This window comes from Oncorhynchus tshawytscha, linkage group LG03, assembly GCF_018296145.1.
Source record: "Oncorhynchus tshawytscha isolate Ot180627B linkage group LG03, Otsh_v2.0, whole genome shotgun sequence".
Taxonomy (NCBI): domain Eukaryota; kingdom Metazoa; phylum Chordata; class Actinopteri; order Salmoniformes; family Salmonidae; genus Oncorhynchus; species Oncorhynchus tshawytscha.
In genome coordinates, this window is record NC_056431.1 from 77,971,886 (window position 1) to 77,999,867 (window position 27,982).

Genomic DNA, 27,982 nt, shown 5'->3' on the forward strand with positions numbered 1-27,982 from the left:
CAGGCCAGTAACTAGCATCAGTTCCATGGAACAGAACCCAGTCCAGTAACTAGCATCAGTACCATGGAACAGAACCCAGTCCAGTAACTAGCATCAGTACCATGGAACAGACCCTAGTAAAGTAACGTCAGTACCATGGAACAGAACCCAGTCCAGTAACTAGCATCAGTACCATGGAACAGACCCCAGTCAGTAACTAGCATCAGTACCATGGAACAGAACCCAGTCCAGTAACTAGCATCAGTACCATGGAACAGACCCAGTCAGTAACTAGCAGCAGTACCATGGAACCAGAACCCAGTCCAGTAACTAGCAGCAGTACCATGGAACAGAACCCAGTCCAGTAACTAGCATCAGTACCATGGAACAGAACCCAGTCCAGTAACTAGTATCAGTACCATAACAGACCCCAGTCCAGTAACTAGCATCAGTACCAACAGACCCCAGTCCAGTAACTAGCATCAGTACCACATAACAGACCCCAGTCCAGTAACTAGCATCAGTACCAACAGACCCCAGTCCAGTAACTAGCATCAGTACCACATAACAGACCCCAGTCCAGTAACTAGCATCAGTACTAACAGACCCCAGTCCAGTAACTAGCATCCGTATCACATAACAGACCCCAGTCCAGTAACTAGTATCAGTACCGCATAACAGACCCCAGTCCAGTAACTAGCATCAGTACCATAACAGACCCCAGTCCAGTAACTAGCATCAGTACCAACAGACCCCAGTCCAGTAAATAGCATCAGTATCACATAACAGACCCCAGTCCAGTAACTAGCATCAGTACCCATAACAGACCCCAGTCCAGTAACTAGCATCAGTACCAACAGACCCCAGTCCAGTTACTAGCATCAGTATCACATAACAGACCCCAGTCTAGTTACTAGCATCAGTACCACATAACAGACCCCAGTCCAGTAACTAGCATCAGTATCACATAACAGACCCCAGTCAGTAACTAGCATCAGTACCACATAACAGACCCCAGTCCAGTAACTAGCATCAGTACCAACAGACCCCAGTCCAGTAACTAGCATCAGTACCAACAGACCCCAGTCCAGTAACTAGCATCAGTACCACATAACAGACCCCAGTCCAGTAACTAGCATCAGTACCACATAACAGACCCCAGTCCAGTAACTAGCATCAGTACCAACAGACCCCAGTCCAGTAACTAGCATCAGTACCACATAACAGACCCCAGTCCAGTAACTAGCATCAGTACCAACAGACCCCAGTCCAGTAACGAGCATCAGTACCACATAACAGACCCCAGTCCAGTAACTAGCATCAGTACCACATAACAGACCCCAGTCCAGTTACTAGCATCAGCATCACATAACAGACCCCAGTCCAGTTACTAGCATCAGTACCAACAGACCCCAGTCCAGTAACTAGCATCAGCATCACATAACAGACCCCAGTCCAGTAACTAGCATCAGTACCAACAGACCCCAGTCCAGTTACTAGCATCAGTACCACATAACAGACCCCAGTCCAGTTACTAGCATCAGTACCACATAACAGACCCCAGTTCAGTAACTAGCATCAGTACCACATAACAGACCCCAGTCCAGTAACTAGCATCAGTACCAACAGACCCCAGTCCAGTAACTAGCATCAGTACCACATAACAGACCCCAGTCCAGTAACTAGCATCAGTATCACATAACAGACCCCAGTCCAGTAACTAGCATCAGTACCAACAGACCCCAGTCCAGTAACTAGCATCAGTACCATGGAACAGAACCCAGTCCAGTAACTAGCATCAGTACCATGGAACAGAACCCAGTCCAGTAACTAGCAGCAGTACCATGGAACAGAACCCAGTCCAGTAACTAGCATCAGTACCAGGGAACAGACCCCAGTAACTATCATCAGTACCATGGAACAGAACCCAGTCCAGTAACTAGCATCAGTACCATGGAACAGACCCCAGTAAAGTAACTAGCATCAGCACCATGGAACAGACCCCAGTCCAGTAACTAGCATCAGTACCATGGAACAGAACCCAGTCCAGTAACTAGCATCAGTACCATGGAACAGACCCCAGTCCAGTAACTAGCATCAGTACCATGGAACAGAACCCAGTCCAGTAACTAGCAGCAGTACCATGGAACAGAACCCAGTCCAGTAACTAGCATCAGTACCATGGAACAGAACCCAGTCCAGTCACTAGCATCAGTACCACATAAAAGACCCCAGTCCAGTAACTAGTATCAGTACCAACAGACCCCAGTCCAGTAACTAGCATCAGTACCAACAGACCCCAGTCCAGTAACTAGCATCAGTACCACATAACAGACCCCAGTCCAGTAACTAGCATCAGTACCAACAGACCCCAGTCCAGTAACTAGCATCAGTACCACATAACAGACCCCAGTCCAGTAACTAGCATCAGTACCAACAGACCCCAGTCCAGTAACTAGCATCAGTATCACATAACAGACCCCAGTCCAGTAACTAGCATCAGTACCACATAACAGACCCCAGTCCAGTAACTAGCATCAGTACCACATAACAGACCCCAGTCCAGTAACTAGCATCAGTACCAACAGACCCCAGTCCAGTAACTAGCATCAGTATCACATAACAGACCCCAGTCCAGTAACTAGCATCAGTACCACATAACAGACCCCAGTCCAGTAACTAGCATCAGTACCAACAGACCCCAGTCCAGTTACTAGCATCAGTATCACATAACAGACCCCAGTCTAGTTACTAGCATCAGTACCACATAACAGACCCCAGTCCAGTAACTAGCATCAGTATCACATAACAGACCCCAGTCCAGTAACTAGCATCAGTATCACATAACAGACCCCAGTCCAGTAACTAGCATCAGTACCATGGAACAGACCCCAGTCCAGTAACTAGCATCAGTACCACATAACAGACCCCAGTCCAGTTACAGATCAGTATCACATAACAGACCAGTCCAGTAACTAGCATCAGTACCACATAACAGACCCCAGTCCAGTAACTAGCATCAGTATCCATAACAGACCCCAGTCCAGTAACTAGCATCAGTACCAACAGACCCCAGTCCAGTAACTAGCATCAGTACCACATAACAGACCCCAGTCCAGTAACTAGCATCAGTACCAACAGACCCCAGTCCAGTAACTAGCATCAGTACCACATAACAGACCCCAGTCCAGTAACTAGCATCAGTACCACATAACAGACCCCAGTCCAGTAACTAGCATCAGTATCACATAACAGACCCCAGTCCAGTAACTAGCATCAGTACCAACAGACCCCAGTCCAGTAACTAGCATCAGTATCACATAACAGACCCCAGTCCAGTAACTAGCATCAGTACCAACAGACCCCAGTCCAGTAACTAGCATCAGTATCACATAACAGACCCCAGTCCAGTAACTAGCATCAGTACCAGACCCCAGTCCAGTAACTAGCATCAGTACCAGACCCCAGTCCAGTAACAGATCCCCAGTCCAGTAACTAGCATCAGTATCACATAACAGACCCCAGTCCAGTAACTAGCATCAGTACCACATAACAGACCCCAGTCCAGTAACTAGCATCAGTACCAACAGACCCCAGTCCAGTAACTAGCATCAGTACCAACAGACCCCAGTCCAGTAACTAGCATCAGTACCACATAACAGACCCCAGTCCAGTAACTAGCATCAGTACCACATAACAGACCCCAGTCCAGTAACTAGCATCAGTACCAACAGACCCCAGTCCAGTAACTAGCATCAGTACCACATAACAGACCCCAGTCCAGTAACTAGCATCAGTACCAACAGACCCCAGTCCAGTAACGAGCATCAGTACCACATAACAGACCCCAGTCCAGTAACTAGCATCAGTACCACATAACAGACCCCAGTCCAGTTACTAGCATCAGCATCACATAACAGACCCCAGTCCAGTTACTAGCATCAGTACCAACAGACCCCAGTCCAGTAACTAGCATCAGCATCACATAACAGACCCCAGTCCAGTAACTAGCATCAGTACCAACAGACCCCAGTCCAGTTACTAGCATCAGTACCACATAACAGACCCCAGTCCAGTTACTAGCATCAGTACCACATAACAGACCCCAGTTCAGTAACTAGCATCAGTACCACATAACAGACCCCAGTCCAGTAACTAGCATCAGTACCAACAGACCCCAGTCCAGTAACTAGCATCAGTACCACATAACAGACCCCAGTCCAGTAACTAGCATCAGTATCACATAACAGACCCCAGTCCAGTAACTAGCATCAGTACCAACAGACCCCAGTCCAGTAACTAGCATCAGTACACATTACAGACCCCAGTCCAGTAACTAGCATCAGTACCACATAACAGACCCCAGTCCAGTAACTAGCATCAGTACCAACAGACCCCAGTCCAGTAACTAGCATCAGTACCAACATACCCCAGTCCAGTAACTAGCATCAGTACCACATAACATAGTCCAGTAACTAGCATCAGTACCACATAACAGACCCCAGTCCAGTAACTAGCATCAGTACCACATAACAGACCCCAGTCCAGTAACTAGCATCAGTACCAACAGACCCCAGTCCAGTAACTAGCATCAGTACCACATAACAGACCCCAGTCCAGTAACTAGCATCAGTACCAACAGACCCCAGTCCAGTAACTAGCATCAGTATCACATAACAGACCCCAGTCCAGTAACTAGCATCAGTACCAACAGACCCCAGTCCAGTAACTAGCATCAGTACCACATAACAGACCCAGTCCAGTAACTAGCATCAGTACCAAAAGACCCCAGTCCAGTAACTAGCATCAGTACCAACAGACCCCAGTCCAGTAACTAGCATCAGTACCACATAACAGACCCCAGTCCAGTAACTAGCATCAGTACCAACAGACCCCAGTCCAGTAACTAGCATCAGTACCACATAACAGACCCCAGTCCAGTAACTAGCATCAGTACCAATAACAGACCCCAGTCCAGTAACTAGCATCAGTATCACATAACAGACCCCAGTCCAGTAACTAGCATCAGTACCACATAACAGACCCCAGTCCAGTAACTAGCATCAGTACCAACAGACCCCAGTCCAGTAACTAGCATCAGTACCAACAGACCCCAGTCCAGTAACTAGCATCAGTACCACATAACAGACCCCAGTCCAGTAACTAGCATCAGTACCACATAACAGACCCCAGTCCAGTAACTCAGCATCAGTACCAACAGACCCCAGTCCAGTAACTAGCATCAGTACCACATAACAGACCCCAGTCCAGTAACTAGCATCAGTACCAACAGACCCCAGTCCAGTAACAGCATCAGTACCACATAACAGACCCCAGTCCAGTAACTAGCATCAGTACCACATAACAGACCCCAGTCCAGTTACTAGCATCAGCATCACATAACAGACCCCAGTCCAGTTACTAGCATCAGTACCAACAGACCCCAGTCCAGTAACTAGCATCAGCATCACATAACAGACCCCAGTCCAGTAACTAGCATCAGTACCAACAGACCCCAGTCCAGTTACTAGCATCAGTACCACATAACAGACCCCAGTCCAGTAACTAGCATCAGTACCACATAACAGACCCCAGTCCAGTAACTAGCATCAGTATCACATAACAGACCCCAGTCCAGTAACTAGCATCAGTACCAACAGACCCCAGTCCAGTAACTAGCATCAGTACCACATAACAGACCCCAGTCCAGTAACTAGCATCAGTATCACATAACAGACCCCAGTCCAGTAACTAGCATCAGTACTAACAGACCCCAGTCCAGTAACTAGCATCAGTATCACATAACAGACCCCAGTCCAGTAACTAGCATCAGTACCATAACAGACCCCAGTCCAGTAACTAGCATCAGTACCACATAACAGACCCCAGTCCAGTAACTAGCATCAGTACCAACAGACCCCAGTCCAGTAACTAGCATCAGTATCACATAACAGACCCCAGTCCAGTAACTAGCATCAGTACCACATAACAGACCCCAGTCCAGTAACTAGCATCAGTACCAACAGACCCCAGTCCAGTTACTAGCATCAGTATCACATAACAGACCCCAGTCTAGTTACTAGCATCAGTACCACATAACAGACCCCAGTCCAGTAACTAGCATCAGTATCACATAACAGACCCCAGTCCAGTAACTAGCATCAGTACCACATAACAGACCCCAGTCCAGTAACTAGCATCAGTACCAACAGACCCCAGTCCAGTAACTAGCATCAGTACCAACAGACCCCAGTCCAGTAACTAGCATCAGTACCACATAACAGACCCCAGTCCAGTAACTAGCATCAGTACCACATAACAGACCCCAGTCCAGTAACTAGCATCAGTACCAACAGACCCCAGTCCAGTAACTAGCATCAGTACCACATAACAGACCCCAGTCCAGTAACTAGCATCAGTACCAACAGACCCCAGTCCAGTAACGAGCATCAGTACCACATAACAGACCCCAGTCCAGTAACTAGCATCAGTACCACATAACAGACCCCAGTCCAGTTACTAGCATCAGCATCACATAACAGACCCCAGTCCAGTTACTAGCATCAGTACCAACAGACCCCAGTCCAGTAACTAGCATCAGCATCACATAACAGACCCCAGTCCAGTAACTAGCATCAGTACCAACAGACCCCAGTCCAGTTACTAGCATCAGTACCACATAACAGACCCCAGTCCAGTTACTAGCATCAGTACCACATAACAGACCCCAGTTCAGTAACTAGCATCAGTACCACATAACAGACCCCAGTCCAGTAACTAGCATCAGTACCAACAGACCCCAGTCCAGTAACTAGCATCAGTACCACATAACAGACCCCAGTCCAGTAACTAGCATCAGTATCACATAACAGACCCCAGTCCAGTAACTAGCATCAGTACCAACAGACCCCAGTCCAGTAACTAGCATCAGTACCATGGAACAGAACCCAGTCCAGTAACTAGCATCAGTACCATGGAACAGAACCCAGTCCAGTAACTAGCAGCAGTACCATGGAACAGAACCCAGTCCAGTAACTAGCATCAGTACCAGGAACAGACCCCCAGTAACTATCATCAGTACCATGGAACAGACCCAGTCCAGTAACTAGCATCAGTACCATGGAACAGACCCCAGTAAAGTAACTAGCATCAGTACCATGGAACAGACCCCAGTCCAGTAACTAGCATCAGTACCATGGAACAGAACCCAGTCCAGTAACTAGCATCAGTACCATGGAACAGACCCCAGTCCAGTAACTAGCATCAGTACCATGGAACAGAACCCAGTCCAGTAACAGCATCAGTACCATGGAACAGAACCAGTCCAGTCACTAGCATCAGTACCACATAACAGACCCCAGTCCAGTAACTAGTATCAGTACCAACAGACCCCAGTCCAGTAACTAGCATCAGTACCAACAGACCCCAGTCCAGTAACTAGCATCAGTACCACATAACAGACCCCAGTCCAGTAACTAGCATCAGTACCAACAGACCCCAGTCCAGTAACTAGCATCAGTACCACATAACAGACCCCAGTCCAGTAACTAGCATCAGTACCAACAGACCCCAGTCCAGTAACTAGCATCAGTATCACATAACAGACCCCAGTCCAGTAACTAGCATCAGTACCACATAACAGACCCCAGTCCAGTAACTAGCATCAGTACCAACAGACCCCAGTCCAGTTACTAGCATCAGTATCACCAGACCCCAGTCTAGTTACTAGCATCAGTACCAACAGACCCCAGTCCAGTAACTAGCATCAGTACCACATAACAGACCCCAGTCCAGTAACTAGCATCAGTATCACATAACAGACCCCTGTCCAGTAGCTAGCATCAGTACCAACACACCCCAGTCCAGTAACTAGCATCAGTACCACATAACAGACCCCAGTCCAGTTACTAGCATCAGTATCACATAACAGACCCCAGTCCAGTAACTAGCATCAGTACCACATAACAGACCCCAGTCCAGTAACTAGCATCAGTATCACATAACAGACCCCAGTCCAGTAACTAGCATCAGTACCAACAGACCCCAGTCCAGTAACTAGCATCAGTACCACATAACAGACCCCAGTCCAGTAACTAGCATCAGACCAACAGACCCCAGTCCAGTAACTAGCATCAGTACCACATAACAGACCCCAGTCCAGTAACTAGCATCAGTACCACATAACAGACCCCAGTCCAGTAACTAGCATCAGTATCACATAACAGACCCCAGTCCAGTAACTAGCATCAGTACCAACAGACCCCAGTCCAGTAACTAGCATCAGTATCACATAACAGACCCCAGTCCACAACTAGCATCAGTACCAACAGACCCCAGTCCAGTAACTAGCATCAGTACCACATAACAGACCCCAGTCCAGTAACTAGCATCAGTACCAACAGACCCCAGTCCAGTAACTAGCATCAGTACCACATAACAGACCCCAGTCCAGTAACTAGCATCAGTACCAACAGACCCCAGTCCAGTAACTAGCATCAGTATCACATAACAGACCCCAGTCCAGTAACTAGCATCAGTACCACATAACAGACCCCAGTCCAGTAACAGCATCAGTACCAACAGACCCCAGTCCAGTAACTAGCATCAGTACCACATAACAGACCCCAGTCCAGTAACTAGCATCAGTACCAACAGACCCCAGTCCAGTAACTAGCATCAGTATCCACATAACAGACCCCAGTCCAGTAACTAGCATCAGTATCACATAACAGACCCCAGTCCAGTAACTAGCATCAGTATCACATAACAGACCCCAGTCCAGTAACTAGCATCAGTACCATGGAACAGAACCCAGTCCAGTAACTAGCATCAGTACCACATAACAGACCCCAGTCCAGTTACTAGCATCAGTATCACATAACAGACCCCAGTCCAGTAACTAGCATCAGTACCACATAACAGACCCCAGTCCAGTAACTAGCATCAGTACCATAACAGACCCCAGTCCAGTAACTAGCATCAGTACCAACAGACCCCAGTCCAGTAACTAGCATCAGTACCACATAACAGACCCCAGTCCAGTAACTAGCATCAGTACCAACAGACCCCAGTCCAGTAACTAGCATCAGTACCACATAACAGACCCCAGTCCAGTAACTAGCATCAGTACCACATAACAGACCCCAGTCCAGTAACTAGCATCAGTATCACATAACAGACCCCAGTCCAGTAACTAGCATCAGTACCAACAGACCCCAGTCCAGTAACTAGCATCAGTATCACATAACAGACCCCAGTCCAGTAACTAGCATCAGTACCAACAGACCCCAGTCCAGTAACTAGCATCAGTACCACATAACAGACCCCAGTCCAGTAACTAGCATCAGTACCAACAGACCCCAGTCCAGTAACTAGCATCAGTACCACATAACAGACCCCAGTCCAGTAACTAGCATCAGTACCAACAGACCCCAGTCCAGTAACTAGCATCAGTATCACATAACAGACCCCAGTCCAGTAACTAGCATCAGTACCACATAACAGACCCCAGTCCAGTAACTAGCATCAGTACCAACAGACCCCAGTCCAGTAACTAGCATCAGTACCAACAGACCCCAGTCCAGTAACTAGCATCAGTACCACATAACAGACCCCAGTCCAGTAACTAGCATCAGTACCACATAACAGACCCCAGTCCAGTAACTAGCATCAGTACCAACAGACCCCAGTCCAGTAACTAGCATCAGTACCACATAACAGACCCCAGTCCAGTAACTAGCATCAGTACCAACAGACCCCAGTCCAGTAACCATCAGTACCACATAACAGACCCCAGTCCAGTAACTAGCATCAGTACCACATAACAGACCCCAGTCCAGTTACTAGCATCAGCATCACATAACAGACCCCAGTCCAGTTACTAGCATCAGTACCAACAGACCCCAGTCCAGTAACTAGCATCAGCATCAGACCCCAGTCCAGTAACTAGCATCAGTACCAACAGACCCCAGTCCAGTTACTAGCATCAGTACCACATAACAGACCCCAGTCCAGTTACTAGCATCAGTACCACATAACAGACCCCAGTTCAGTAACTAGCATCAGTACCACATAACAGACCCCAGTCCAGTAACTAGCATCAGTACCAACAGACCCCAGTCCAGTAACTAGCATCAGTACCACATAACAGACCCCAGTCCAGTAACTAGCATCAGTATCACATAACAGACCCCAGTCCAGTAACTAGCATCAGTACCAACAGACCCCAGTCCAGTAACTAGCATCAGCATCACATTACAGACCCCAGTCCAGTAACTAGCATCAGTACCACATAACAGACCCCAGTCCAGTAACTAGCATCAGTACCAGACCCCAGTCCAGTAACTAGCATCAGTACCAACATACCCCAGACCAGTAACTAGCATCAGCATCACATAACATACCCCAGTCCAGTAACTAGCATCAGTACCACATAACAGACCCCAGTCCAGTAACTAGCATCAGTACCACATAACAGACCCCAGTCCAGTAACTAGCATCAGTACCAACAGACCCCAGTCCAGTAACTAGCATCAGTACCACATAACAGACCCCAGTCCAGTAACTAGCATCAGTACCAACAGACCCCAGTCCAGTAACTAGCATCAGTATCACATAACAGACCCCAGTCCAGTAACTAGCATCAGTACCAACAGACCCCAGTCCAGTAACTAGCATCAGTACCACATAACAGACCCAGTCCAGTAACTCATCAGTACCAAAAGACCCCAGTCAGTAACTAGCATCAGTAACAGACCCCAGTCCAGTAACTAGCATCAGTACCACATAACAGACCCCAGTCCAGTAACTAGCATCAGTACCAACAGACCCCAGTCCAGTAACTAGCATCAGTACCACATAACAGACCCCAGTCCAGTAACTAGCATCAGTACCAACAGACCCCAGTCCAGTAACTAGCATCAGTATCACATAACAGACCCCAGTCCAGTAACTAGCATCAGTACCACATAACAGACCCCAGTCCAGTAACTAGCATCAGTACCAACAGACCCCAGTCCAGTAACTAGCATCAGTACCAACAGACCCCAGTCCAGTAACTAGCATCAGTACCACATAACAGACCCCAGTCCAGTAACTAGCATCAGTACCACATAACAGACCCCAGTCCAGTAACTAGCATCAGTACCAACAGACCCCAGTCCAGTAACTAGCATCAGTACCACATAACAGACCCCAGTCCAGTAACTAGCATCAGTACCAACAGACCCCAGTCCAGTAACGAGCATCAGTACCACATAACAGACCCCAGTCCAGTAACTAGCATCAGTACCACATAACAGACCCCAGTCCAGTTACTAGCATCAGCATCACATAACAGACCCCAGTCCAGTTACTAGCATCAGTACCAACAGACCCCAGTCCAGTAACTAGCATCAGCATCACATAACAGACCCCAGTCCAGTAACTAGCATCAGTACCAACAGACCCCAGTCCAGTTACTAGCATCAGTACCACATAACAGACCCCAGTCCAGTTACTAGCATCAGTACCACATAACAGACCCCAGTTCAGTAACTAGCATCAGTACCACATAACAGACCCCAGTCCAGTAACTAGCATCAGTACCAACAGACCCCAGTCCAGTAACTAGCATCAGTACCACATAACAGACCCCAGTCCAGTAACTAGCATCAGTATCACATAACAGACCCCAGTCCAGTAACTAGCATCAGTACCAACAGACCCCAGTCCAGTAACTAGCATCAGCATCACATTACAGACCCCAGTCCAGTAACTAGCATCAGTACCACATAACAGACCCCAGTCCAGTAACTAGCATCAGTACCAACAGACCCCAGTCCAGTAACTAGCATCAGTACCAACATACCCCAGTCCAGTAACTAGCATCAGCATCACATAACATACCCCAGTCCAGTAACTAGCATCAGTACCACATAACAGACCCCAGTCCAGTAACTAGCATCAGTACCACATAACAGACCCCAGTCCAGTAACTAGCATCAGTACCAACAGACCCCAGTCCAGTAACTAGCATCAGTACCACATAACAGACCCCAGTCCAGTAACTAGCATCAGTACCAACAGACCCCAGTCCAGTAACTAGCATCAGTATCACATAACAGACCCCAGTCCAGTAACTAGCATCAGTACCAACAGACCCCAGTCCAGTAACTATCATCAGTACCACATAACAGACCCAGTCCAGTAACTAGCATCAGTACCAAAGACCCCAGTCCAGTAACTAGCATCAGTACCAACAGACCCCAGTCCAGTAACTAGCATCAGTACCACATAACAGACCCCAGTCCAGTAACTAGCATCAGTACCAACAGACCCCAGTCCAGTAACTAGCATCAGTACCAACAGACCCCAGTCCAGTAACTAGCATCAGTACCAACAGACCCCAGTCCAGTAACTAGCATCAGTACCAACAGACCCCAGTCCAGTATCTAGCATCAGTACCAACAGACCCCAGTCCAGTAACTAGCATCAGTACCACAAAACAGACCCCAGTCCAGTAACTAGCATCAGTACCAGCAGACCCCAGTCCAGTAACTAGCATCAGTACCACATAACAGAACCCAGTCCAGTAACTAGCATCAGTACCAAGAGACCCCAGTCCAGTTACTAGCATCAGTAACAACAGACCCCAGTCCAGTTACTAGCATCAGTATCACATAACAGACCCCAGTCCAGTAACTAGCATCAGTACCACATAACAGACCCCAGTCCAGTAACTAGCATCAGTACCAACAGACCCCAGTCCAGTAACTAGCATCAGTATCACATAACAGACCCCAGTCCAGTAACTAGCATCAGTACCAACATACCCCAGTCCAGTAACTAGCATCAGCATCACATAACAGACCCCAGTCCAGTAACTAGCATCAGTACCACATAACAGACCCCAGTCCAGTAACTAGCATCAGTACCACATAACAGACCCAAGTCCAGTAACTAGCATCAGTGCCAACAGACCCCAGTCCAGTAACTAGCATCAGTACATCAGACCCCAGTCCAGTAACTAGCATCAGTACCACAGACCCCAGTCCAGTAACTAGCATCAGTACCAACAGACCCCAGTCCAGTAACTAGCATCAGTACCACATAACAGACCCCAGTCCAGTAACTAGCATCAGTACCACATAACAGACCCCAGTCCAGTAACTAGCATCAGTACCAACAGACCCCAGTCCAGTAACTAGCATCAGTACCAACAGACCCCAGTCCAGTAACTAGCATCAGTACCACACAGACCCCAGTCCAGTAACTAGCATCAGTATCACATAACAGACCCCAGTCCAGTAACTAGCATCAGTACCAACAGACCCCAGTCCAGTAACTAGCATCAGCATCACATTACAGACCCCAGTCCAGTAACTAGCATCAGTACCACATAACAGACCCCAGTCCAGTAACTAGCATCAGTACCAACAGACCCCAGTCCAGTAACTAGCATCAGTACCAACATACCCCAGTCCAGTAACTAGCATCAGCATCACATAACAGACCCCAGTCCAGTAACTAGCATCAGTACCACATAACAGACCCCAGTCCAGTAACTAGCATCAGTACCACATAACAGACCCAAGTCCAGTAACTAGCATCAGTGCCAACAGACCCCAGTCCAGTAACTAGCATCAGTACCAAATAACAGACCCCAGTCCAGTAACTAGCATCAGTACCAACAGACCCCAGTCCAGTAACTAGCATCAGTATCACATAACAGACCCCAGTCCAGTAACTAGCATCAGTACCAACAGACCCCAGTCCAGTAACTAGCATCAGTACCACATAACAGACCCAGTCCAGTAACTAGCATCAGTACCAAAAGACCCCAGTCCAGTAACTAGCATCAGTACCAACAGACCCCAGTCCAGTAACTAGCATCAGTACCACATAACAGACCCCAGTCCAGTAACTAGCATCAGTACCAGCAGACCCCAGTCCAGTAACTAGCATCAGTACCAAACAGACCCCAGTCCAGTAACTAGCATCAGTACCAGCAGACCCCAGTCCAGTAACTAGCATCAGTACCAACAGACCCCAGTCCAGTAACTAGCATCAGTACCAACAGACCCCAGTCCAGTAACTAGCATCAGTACCACAAAACAGACCCCAGTCCAGTAACTAGCATCAGTACCAGCAGACCCCAGTCCAGTAACTAGCATCAGTACCACATAACAGACCCCAGTCCAGTAACTAGCATCAGTACCACATAACAGACCCCAGTCCAGTAACTAGCATCAGTACCAACAGACCCCAGTCCAGTAACTAGCATCAGTACCAAATAACAGACCCCAGTCCAGTAACTAGCATCAGTACCAACAGACCCCAGTCCAGTAACTAGCATCAGTACCAACAGACCCCAGTCCAGTAACTAGCATCAGTACCAACAGACCCCAGTCCAGTAACTAGCATCAGTACCACATAACAGACCCCAGTCCAGTAACTAGCATCAGTACCACATAACAGACCCCAGTCCAGTAACTAGCATCAGTACCACATAACAGACCCCAGTCCAGTAACTAGCATCAGCATCACATAACAGACCCCAGTCCAGTAACTAGCATCAGTACCACATAACAGACCCCAGTCCAGTAACTAGCATCAGTATCACATAACAGACCCCAGTCCAGTAACTAGCATCAGTACCAACAGACCCCAGTCCAGTAACTAGCATCAGTACCACATAACAGACCCCAGTCCAGTAACTAGCATCAGTACACATAACAGACCCCAGTCCAGTAACTAGCATCAGTACCAACAGACCCCAGTCCAGTAACTAGCATCAGTACCACATAACAGACCCCAGTCCAGTAACTAGCATCAGTACCAACAGACCCCAGTCCAGTAACTAGCATCAGTATCACATAACAGACCCCAGTCCAGTAACTAGCATCAGTACCATAACAGACCCCAGTCCAGTAACTAGCATCAGTACCAACAGACCCCAGTCCAGTAACTAGCATCAGTATCACATAACAGATCCCAGTCCAGTAACTAGCATCAGTACCATAACAGACCCCAGTCCAGTAACTAGCATCAGTACCAACAGACCCCAGTCCAGTAACTAGCATCAGTCACATAACAAACCCCAGTCCAGTAACTAGCATCAGTACCACATAACAGACCCCAGTCCAGTAACTAGCATCAGTACCACATAACAGACCCCAGTCCAGTAACTAGCATCAGTACCAACAGACCCCAGTCCAGTAACTAGCATCAGTATCACATAACACACCCCAGTCCAGTAACTAGCATCAGTACCAACAGACCCCAGTCCAGTAACTAGCATCAGTACCACATAACAGACCCCAGTCCAGTAACTAGCATCAGTACCACATAACAGACCCCAGTCCAGTAACTAGCATCAGTACCAACAGACCCCAGTCCAGTTACTAGCATCAGTACCAACATACCCCAGTCCAGTAACTAGCATCAGCATCACATAACAGACCCCAGTCCAGTAACTAGCATCAGTACCACATAACAGACCCCAGTCCAGTAACTAGCATCAGTACCACATAACAGACCCCAGTCCAGTAACTAGCATCAGTACCAACAGACCCCAGTCCAGTAACTAGCATCAGTATCACATAACAGACCCCAGTCCAGTAACTAGCATCAGTATCACATAACAGACCCCAGTCCAGTAACTAGCATCAGTACCAACAGACCCCAGTCCAGTAACTAGCATCAGTACCACATAACAGACCCCAGTCCAGTAACTAGCATCAGTACCAACAGACCCCAGTCCAGTAACTAGCATCAGTACCACATAACAGACCCCAGTCCAGTAACTAGCATCAGTATCACATAACAGACCCCAGTCCAGTAACTAGCATCAGTACCAACAGACCCCAGTCCAGTTACTAGCATCAGTACCAACATACCCCAGTCCAGTAACTAGCATCAGCATCACATAACAGATCCCAGTCCAGTAACTAGCATCAGTATCACATAACAGACCCCAGTCCAGTAACTAGCATCAGTACCAACAGACCCCAGTCCAGTAACTAGCATCAGTATCACATAACAAACCCCAGTCCAGTAACTAGCATCAGTACCACATAACAGACCCCAGTCCAGTAACTAGCATCAGTACCACATAACAGACCCCAGTCCAGTAACTAGCATCAGTACCAACAGACCCCAGTCCAGTAACTAGCATCAGTATCACATAACAGACCCCAGTCCAGTAACTAGCATCAGTACCAACAGACCCCAGTCCAGTAACTAGCATCAGTACCACATAACAGACCCCAGTCCAGTAACTAGCATCAGTACCAACAGACCCCAGTCCAGTAACTAGCATCAGTACCACATAACAGACCCCAGTCCAGTAACTAGCATCAGTACCACATAACAGACCCCAGTCCAGTAACTAGCATCAGTACCACATAACAGACCCCAGTCCAGTAACTAGCATCAGTACCAACAGACCCCAGTCCAGTAACTAGCATCAGTATCACATAACAGACCCCAGTCCAGTAACTAGCATCAGTACCAACAGACCCCAGTCCAGTAACTAGCATCAGTACCACATAACAGACCCCAGTCCAGTAACTAGCATCAGTACCAACAGACCCCAGTCCAGTTACAAGCATCAGTACCAACATCCCCAGTCCAGTAACTAGCATCAGCATCACATAACAGACCCCAGTCCAGTAACTAGCATCAGTACCACATAACATACCCCAGTCCAGTAACTAGCATCAGTACCACATAACAGACCCCAGTCCAGTAACTAGCATCAGTATCACATAACAGACCCCAGTCCAGTAACTAGCATCAGTACTAACAGACCCCAGTCCAGTAACTAGCATCAGCATCACATAACAGACCCCAGTCCAGTAACTAGCATCAGTACCACATAACAGACCCCAGTCCAGTAACTAGCATCAGTACCACATAACAGACCCCAGTCCAGTAACTAGCATCAGTACCAACAGACCTCAGTCCAGTAACTAGCATCAGTATCACATAACAGACCCCAGTCCAGTAACTATCATCAGTACCAACAGACCCCAGTCCAGTAACTAGCATCAGCATCACATAACAGACCCCAGTCCAGTAACTAGCATCAGTACCAACAGACCCCAGTCCAGTTACTTGCATCAGTATCACATAACAGACCCCAGTCCAGTAACTAGCATCAGTACCACATAACAGACCCCAGTCCAGTAACTAGCATCAGTACCACATAACAGACCCCAGTCCAGTAACTAGCATCAGTACCAAAAGACCCCAGTCCAGTGACTATTATCAGCATCACATAACAGACCCCAGTCCAGTAACTAGCATCAGTACCAACAGACCCCAGTCCAGTTACTTGCATCAGTATCACATAACAGACCCCAGTCCAGTAACTAGCATCAGTACCACATAACAGACCCCAGTCCAGTAACTAGCATCAGTACCAAAAGACCCCAGTCCAGTGACTAGCATCAGCATCACATAACAGACCCCAGTCCAGTAACTAGCATCAGTACCACATAACAGACCCCAGTCCAGTAACTAGCATCAGTATCACATAACAGACCCCAGTCCAGTAACTAGCATCAGTACTAACAGACCCCAGTCCAGTAACTAGCATCAGCATCACATAACAGACCCCAGTCCAGTAACTAGCATCAGTACCACATAACAGACCCCAGTCCAGTAACTAGCATCAGTACCACATAACAGACCCCAGTCCAGTAACTAGCATCAGTACCAACAGACCTCAGTCCAGTAACTAGCATCAGTATCACATAACAGACCCCAGTCCAGTAACTATCATCAGTACCAACAGACCCCAGTCCAGTAACTAGCATCAGTATCACATAACAGACCCCAGTCCAGTAACTAGCATCAGTACCAACAGACCCCAGTCCAGTTACTTGCATCAGTATCACATAACAGACCCCAGTCCAGTAACTAGCATCAGTACCACATAACAGACCCCAGTCCAGTAACTAGCATCAGTACCAAAAGACCCCAGTCCAGTGACTAGCATCAGCATCACATAACAGACCCCAGTCCAGTAACTAGCATCAGTACCACATAACAGACCCCAGTCCAGTAACTAGCATCAGTACCACATAACAGACCCCAGTCCAGTAACTAGCATCAGTACCAACAGACCCCAGTCCAGTAACTAGCATCAGTACCACATAACAGACCCCAGTCCAGTAACTAGCATCAGTACCACATAACAGACCCCAGTCCAGTAACTAGCATCAGTACCAACAGACCCCAGTCCAGTAACTAGCATCAGTACCACATAACAGACCCCAGTCCAGTAACTAGCATCAGTACCACATAACAGACCCCAGTCCAGTAACTAGCATCAGTACCAACAGACCCCAGTCCAGTAACTAGCATCAGTACCACATAACAGACCCCAGTCCAGTAACTAGCATCAGTACCAACAGACCCCAGTCCAGTAACTAGCATCAGTACCACATAACAGACCCCAGTCCAGTAACTAGCATCAGTACCACATAACAGACCCCAGTCCAGTAACTAGCATCAGTACCACATAACAGACCCCAGTCCAGTAACTAGCATCAGTACCAACAGACCCCAGTCCAGTAACTAGCATCAGTACCACATAACAGACCCCAGTCCAGTAACTAGCATCAGTACCAACAGACCCCAGTCCAGTAACTAGCATCAGTACCACATAACAGACCCCAGTCCAGTAACTAGCATCAGTACCAACAGACCCCAGTCCAGTATCTAGCATCAGTACCAACAGACCCCAGTCCAGTAACTAGCATCAGTACCACAAAACAGACCCCAGTCCAGTAACTAGCATCAGTACCAGCAGACCCCAGTCCAGTAACTAGCATCAGTACCAACAGACCCCAGTCCAGTAACTAGCATCAGCATCACATAACAGACCCCAGTCCAGTAACTAGCATCAGTACCACATAACAGACCCCAGTCCAGTAACTAGCATCAGTACCACATAACAGACCCCAGTCCAGTAACTAGCATCAGTACCAACAGACCCCAGTCCAGTAACTAGCATCAGTACCACATAACAGACCCCAGTCCAGTAACTAGCATCAGTACCAACACACCCCAGTCCAGTAACTAGCATCAGTACACATAACAGACCCCAGTCCAGTAACTAGCATCAGTACCAACAGACCCCAGTCCAGTAACTAGCATCAGTACCACATAACATACCCAGTCCAGTAACTAGCATCAGTACCAAAAGACCCCAGTCCAGTAACTAGCATCAGTACCAACAGACCCCAGTCCAGTAACTAGCATCAGTACCACATAACAGACCCCAGTCCAGTAACTAGCATCAGTACCAACAGACCCCAGTCCAGTAACTAGCATCAGTACCAACAGACCCCAGTCCGGTAACTAGCATCAGTACCAGCAGACCCCAGTCCATTAACTAGCATCAGTACCAACAGACCCCAGTCCAGTAACTAGCATCAGTACCAACAGACCCCAGTCCAGTAACTAGCATCAGTACCACAAAACAGACCCCAGTCCAGTAACTAGCATCAGTACCAGCAGACCCCAGTCCAGTAACTAGCATCAGTACCACATAACAGACCCCAGTCCAGTAACTAGCATCAGTACCACATAACAGACCCCAGTCCAGTAACTAGCATCAGTACCAACAGACCCCAGTCCAGTAACTAGCATCAGTACCACATAACAGACCCCAGTCCAGTAACTAGCATCAGTACCAACAGACCCCAGTCCAGTAACTAGCATCAGTACCAACAGACCCCAGTCCAGTAACTAGCATCAGTACCAGAACACCCCAGTCCAGTAACTAGCATCAGTACCACATAACAGACCCCAGTCCAGTAACTAGCATCAGTACCACATAACAGACCCCAGTCCAGTTACTAGCATCAGTACCACATAACAGACCCCAGTCCAGTAACTAGCATCAGCATCACATAACAGACCCCAGTCCAGTAACTAGCATCAGTACCACATAACAGACCCCAGTCCAGTAACTAGCATCAGTATCACATAACAGACCCCAGTCCAGTAACTAGCATCAGTACCAACATACCCCAGTCCAGTAACTAGCATCAGTACCACATAACAGACCCCAGTCCAGTAACTAGCATCAGTATCACATAACAGACCCCAGTCCAGTAACTAGCATCAGTACCAACAGACCCCAGTCCAGTAACTAGCATCAGTACCACATAACAGACCCCAGTCCAGTAACTAGCATCAGTACCAACAGACCCCAGTCCAGTTACTAGCATCAGTACCAACATACCCCAGTCCAGTAACTAGCATCAGCATCACATAACAGATCCCAGTCCAGTAACTAGCATCAGTATCACATAACAGACCCCAGTCCAGTAACTAGCATCAGTACCAACATACCCCAGTCCAGTAACTAGCATCAGCATCACATAACAAACCCCAGTCCAGTAACTAGCATCAGTACCACATAACAGACCCCAGTCCAGTAACTAGCATCAGTACCACATAACAGACCCCAGTCCAGCAACTAGCATCAGTACCAACAGACCCCAGTCCAGTAACTAGCATCAGTATCACATAACACACCCCAGTCCAGTAACTAGCATCAGTACCAACAGACCCCAGTCCAGTAACTAGCATCAGTACCACATAACAGACCCCAGTCCAGTAACTAGCATCAGTACCACATAACAGACCCCAGTCCAGTAACTAGCATCAGTACCAACAGACCCCAGTCCAGTTACAAGCATCAGTACCAACATACCCCAGTCCAGTAACTAGCATCAGCATCACATAACAGACCCCAGTCCAGTAACTAGCATCAGTACCACATAACAGACCCCAGTCCAGTAACTAGCATCAGTACCACATAACAGACCCCAGTCCAGTAACTAGCATCAGTACCAACATACCCCAGTCCAGTAACTAGCATCAGTATCACATAACAGACCCCAGTCCAGTAACTAGCATCAGTATCACATAACAGACCCCAGTCCAGTAACTAGCATCAGTACCAACAGACCCCAGTCCAGTAACTAGCATCAGTACCACATAACAGACCCCAGTCCAGTAACTAGCATCAGTACCAACAGACCCCAGTCCAGTAACTAGCATCAGTACCACATAACAGACCCCAGTCCAGTAACTAGCATCAGTATCACATAACAGACCCCAGTCCAGTAACTAGCATCAGTACCAACAGACCCCAGTCCAGTTACTAGCATCAGTACCAACATACCCCAGTCCAGTAACTAGCATCAGCATCACATAACAGATCCCAGTCCAGTAACTAGCATCAGTATCACATAACAGACCCCAGTCCAGTAACTAGCATCAGTACCACATACCCCAGTCCAGTAACTAGCATCAGCATCACATAACAAACCCCAGTCCAGTAACTAGCATCAGTACCACATAACAGACCCCAGTCCAGTAACTAGCATCAGTACCACATAACAGACCCCAGTCCAGTAACTAGCATCAGTACCAACAGACCCCAGTCCAGTAACTAGCATCAGTATCACATAACACACCCCAGTCCAGTAACTAGCATCAGTACCAACAGACCCCAGTCCAGTAACTAGCATCAGTACCACATAACAGACCCCAGTCCAGTAACTAGCATCAGTACCAACAGACCCCAGTCCAGTAACTATCATCAGTACCAACAGACCCCAGTCCAGTAACTAGCATCAGTACCACATAACAGACCCCAGTCCAGTAACTAGCATCAGTACCACATAACAGACCCCAGTCCAGTAACTAGCATCAGTACCAACAGACCCCAGTCCAGTAACTAGCATCAGTATCACATAACACACCCCAGTCCAGTAACTAGCATCAGTACCAACAGACCCCAGTCCAGTAACTAGCATCAGTACCACATAACAGACCCCAGTCCAGTAACTAGCATCAGTACCAACAGACCCCAGTCCAGTAACAAGCATCAGTACCAACATACCCCAGTCCAGTAACTAGCATCAGCATCACATAACAGACCCCAGTCCAGTAACTAGCATCAGTACCACATAACATACCCCAGTCCAGTAACTAGCATCAGTACCACATAACAGACCCCAGTCCAGTAACTAGCATCAGTATCACATAACAGACCCCAGTCCAGTAACTAGCATCAGTACTAACAGACCCCAGTCCAGTAACTAGCATCAGCATCACATAACAGACCCCAGTCCAGTAACTAGCATCAGTACCACATAACAGACCCCAGTCCAGTAACTAGCATCAGTACCACATAACAGACCCCAGTCCAGTAACTAGCATCAGTACCAACAGACCTCAGTCCAGTAACTAGCATCAGTATCACATAACAGACCCCAGTCCAGTAACTATCATCAGTACCAACAGACCCCAGTCCAGTAACTAGCATCAGTACACATAACAGACCCCAGTCCAGTAACTAGCATCAGTACCAACAGACCCCAGTCCAGTAACTTGCATCAGTATCACATAACAGACCCCAGTCCAGTAACTAGCATCAGTACCACATAACAGACCCCAGTCCAGTAACTAGCATCAGTACCACATAACAGACCCCAGTCCAGTAACTAGCATCAGTACCAAAAGACCCCAGTCCAGTGACTATTATCAGCATCACATAACAGACCCCAGTCCAGTAACTAGCATCAGTACCAACAGACCCCAGTCCAGTTACTTGCATCAGTATCACATAACAGACCCCAGTCCAGTAACTAGCATCAGTACCACATAACAGACCCCAGTCCAGTAACTAGCATCAGTACCAAAGACCCCAGTCCAGTGACTAGCATCAGCATCACATAACAGACCCCAGTCCAGTAACTAGCATCAGTACCACATAACAGACCCCAGTCCAGTAACTAGCATCAGTATCACATAACAGACCCCAGTCCAGTAACTAGCATCAGTACTAACAGACCCCAGTCCAGTAACTAGCATCAGCATCACATAACAGACCCCAGTCCAGTAACTAGCATCAGTACCACATAACAGACCCCAGTCCAGTAACTAGCATCAGTACCACATAACAGACCCCAGTCCAGTAACTAGCATCAGTACCAACAGACCTCAGTCCAGTAACTAGCATCAGTATCACATAACAGACCCCAGTCCAGTAACTATCATCAGTACCAACAGACCCCAGTCCAGTAACTAGCATCAGCATCACATAACAGACCCCAGTCCAGTAACTAGCATCAGTACCAACAGACCCCAGTCCAGTTACTTGCATCAGTATCACATAACAGACCCCAGTCCAGTAACTAGCATCAGTACCACATAACAGACCCCAGTCCAGTAACTAGCATCAGTACCAAAAGACCCCAGTCCAGTGACTAGCATCAGCATCACATAACAGACCCCAGTCCAGTAACTAGCATCAGTACCACATAACAGACCCCAGTCCAGTAACTAGCATCAGTACCACATAACAGACCCCAGTCCAGTAACTAGCATCAGTACCAACAGACCCCAGTCCAGTAACTAGCATCAGTACCACATAACAGACCCCAGTCCAGTAACTAGCATCAGTACCACATAACAGACCCCAGTCCAGTAACTAGCATCAGTACCAACAGACCCCAGTCCAGTAACTAGCATCAGTACCACATAACAGACCCCAGTCCAGTAACTAGCATCAGTACCACATAACAGACCCCAGTCCAGTAACTAGCATCAGTACCAACAGACCCCAGTCCAGTAACTAGCATCAGTACCACATAACAGACCCCAGTCCAGTAACTAGCATCAGTACCAACAGACCCCAGTCCAGTAACTAGCATCAGTACCACATAACAGACCCCAGTCCAGTAACTAGCATCAGTACCACATAACAGACCCCAGTCCAGTAACTAGCATCAGTACCACATAACAGACCCCAGTCCAGTAACTAGCATCAGTACCAACAGACCCCAGTCCAGTAACTAGCATCAGTACCACATAACAGACCCCAGTCCAGTAACTAGCATCAGTACCAACAGACCCCAGTCCAGTAACTAGCATCAGTACCACATAACAGACCCCAGTCCAGTAACTAGCATCAGTACCAACAGACCTCAGCCCAGTAACTAGCATCAGTACCACATAACAGACCCCAGTCCAGTAACTAGCATCAGTACCACATAACAGACCCCAGTCCAGTAACTAGCATCAGTACCACATAACAGACCCCAGTCCAGTAACTAGCATCAGTACCACATAACAGACCCCAGTCCAGTAACTAGCATCAGTACCACATAACAGACCCCAGTCCAGTAACTAGCATCAGTACCACATAACAGACCCCAGTCCAGTAACTAGCATCAGTACCACATAACAGACCCCAGTCCAGTAACTAGCATCAGTACCACATAACAGACCCCAGTCCAGTAACTAGCATCAGTACCACATAACAGACCCCAGTCCAGTAACTAGCATCAGTACCACATAACAGACCCCAGTCCAGTAACTAGCATCAGTACCAACAGACCCCAGTCCAGTAACTAGCATCAGTACCACATAACAGACCCCAGTCCAGTAACTAGCATCAGTACCAACAGACCCCAGTCCAGTAACTAGCATCAGTACCACATAACAGACCCCAGTCCAGTAACTAGCATCAGTACCACATAACAGACCCCAGTCCAGTAACTAGCATCAGTACCACATAACAGACCCCAGTCCAGTAACTAGCATCAGTACCAACAGACCCCAGTCCAGTAACTAGCATCAGTACCACATAACAGACCCCAGTCCAGTAACTAGCATCAGTACCAACAGACCCCAGTCCAGTAACTAGCATCAGTACCACATAACAGACCCCAGTCCAGTAACTAGCATCAGTACCAACAGACCCCAGTCCAGTAACTAGCATCAGTACCACATAACAGACCCCAGTCCAGTAACTAGCATCAGTATCACATAACAGACCCCTGTCCAGTAGCTAGCATCAGTACCAACAGACCCCAGTCCAGTAACTAGCATCAGTACCACATAACAGACCCCAGTCCAGTAACTAGCATCAGTACCAACAGACCCCAGTCCAGTAACTAGCATCAGTACCATAACAGACCCCAGTCCAGTAACTAGCATCAGTACCACATAACATACCCCAGTCCAGTAACTAGCATCAGTACCACATAACAGACCCCAGTCCAGTAACTAGCATCAGTATCACATAACAGACCCCAGTCCAGTAACTAGCATCAGTACTAACAGACCCCAGTCCAGTAACTAGCATCAGCATCACATAACAGACCCCAGTCCAGTAACTAGCATCAGTACCACATAACAGACCCCAGTCCAGTAACTAGCATCAGTACCACATAACAGACCCCAGTCCAGTAACTAGCATCAGTACCAACAGACCTCAGTCCAGTAACTAGCATCAGTATCACATAACAGACCCCAGTCCAGTAACTATCATCAGTACCAACAGACCCCAGTCCAGTAACTAGCATCAGCATCACATAACAGACCCCAGTCCAGTAACTAGCATCAGTACCAACAGACCCCAGTCCAGTTACTTGCATCAGTATCACATAACAGACCCCAGTCCAGTAACTAGCATCAGTACCACATAACAGACCCCAGTCCAGTAACTAGCATCAGTACCACATAACAGACCCCAGTCCAGTAACTAGCATCAGTACCAAAAGACCCCAGTCCAGTGACTATTATCAGCATCACATAACAGACCCCAGTCCAGTAACTAGCATCAGTACCAACAGACCCCAGTCCAGTTACTTGCATCAGTATCACATAACAGACCCCAGTCCAGTAACTAGCATCAGTACCACATAACAGACCCCAGTCCAGTAACTAGCATCAGTACCAAAAGACCCCAGTCCAGTGACTAGCATCAGCATCACATAACAGACCCCAGTCCAGTAACTAGCATCAGTACCACATAACAGACCCCAGTCCAGTAACTAGCATCAGTATCACATAACAGACCCCAGTCCAGTAACTAGCATCAGTACTAACAGACCCCAGTCCAGTAACTAGCATCAGCATCACATAACAGACCCCAGTCCAGTAACTAGCATCAGTACCACATAACAGACCCCAGTCCAGTAACTAGCATCAGTACCACATAACAGACCCCAGTCCAGTAACTAGCATCAGTACCAACAGACCTCAGTCCAGTAACTAGCATCAGTATCACATAACAGACCCCAGTCCAGTAACTATCATCAGTACCAACAGACCCCAGTCCAGTAACTAGCATCAGTATCACATAACAGACCCCAGTCCAGTAACTAGCATCAGTACCAACAGACCCCAGTCCAGTTACTTGCATCAGTATCACATAACAGACCCCAGTCCAGTAACTAGCATCAGTACCACATAACAGACCCCAGTCCAGTAACTAGCATCAGTACCAAAAGACCCCAGTCCAGTGACTAGCATCAGCATCACATAACAGACCCCAGTCCAGTAACTAGCATCAGTACCACATAACAGACCCCAGTCCAGTAACTAGCATCAGTACCACATAACAGACCCCAGTCCAGTAACTAGCATCAGTACCAACAGACCCCAGTCCAGTAACTAGCATCAGTACCACATAACAGACCCCAGTCCAGTAACTAGCATCAGTACCACATAACAGACCCCAGTCCAGTAACTAGCATCAGTACCAACAGACCCCAGTCCAGTAACTAGCATCAGTACCACATAACAGACCCCAGTCCAGTAACTAGCATCAGTACCACATAACAGACCCCAGTCCAGTAACTAGCATCAGTACCAACAGACCCCAGTCCAGTAACTAGCATCAGTACCACATAACAGACCCCAGTCCAGTAACTAGCATCAGTACCAACAGACCCCAGTCCAGTAACTAGCATCAGTACCACATAACAGACCCCAGTCCAGTAACTAGCATCAGTACCACATAACAGACCCCAGTCCAGTAACTAGCATCAGTACCACATAACAGACCCCAGTCCAGTAACTAGCATCAGTACCAACAGACCCCAGTCCAGTAACTAGCATCAGTACCACATAACAGACCCCAGTCCAGTAACTAGCATCAGTACCAACAGACCCCAGTCCAGTAACTAGCATCAGTACCACATAACAGACCCCAGTCCAGTAACTAGCATCAGTACCAACAGACCCCAGTCCAGTATCTAGCATCAGTACCAACAGACCCCAGTCCAGTAACTAGCATCAGTACCACAAAACAGACCCCAGTCCAGTAACTAGCATCAGTACCAGCAGACCCCAGTCCAGTAACTAGCATCAGTACCAACATACCCCAGTCCAGTAACTAGCATCAGCATCACATAACAGACCCCAGTCCAGTAACTAGCATCAGTACCACATAACAGACCCCAGTCCAGTAACTAGCATCAGTACCACATAACAGACCCCAGTCCAGTAACTAGCATCAGTACCAACAGACCCCAGTCCAGTAACTAGCATCAGTACCACATAACAGACCCCAGTCGAGTAACTAGCATCAGTACCAACACACCCCAGTCCAGTAACTAGCATCAGTATCACATAACAGACCCCAGTCCAGTAACTAGCATCAGTACCAACAGACCCCAGTCCAGTAACTAGCATCAGTACCACATAACATACCCAGTCCAGTAACTAGCATCAGTACCAAAAGACCCCAGTCCAGTAACTAGCATCAGTACCAACAGACCCCAGTCCAGTAACTAGCATCAGTACCACATAACAGACCCCAGTCCAGTAACTAGCATCAGTACCAACAGACCCCAGTCCAGTAACTAGCATCAGTACCAACAGACCCCAGTCCGGTAACTAGCATCAGTACCAGCAGACCCCAGTCCATTAACTAGCATCAGTACCAACAGACCCCAGTCCAGTAACTAGCATCAGTACCAACAGACCCCAGTCCAGTAACTAGCATCAGTACCACAAAACAGACCCCAGTCCAGTAACTAGCATCAGTACCAGCAGACCCCAGTCCAGTAACTAGCATCAGTACCACATAACAGACCCCAGTCCAGTAACTAGCATCAGTACCACATAACAGACCCCAGTCCAGTAACTAGCATCAGTACCAACAGACCCCAGTCCAGTAACTAGCATCAGTACCACA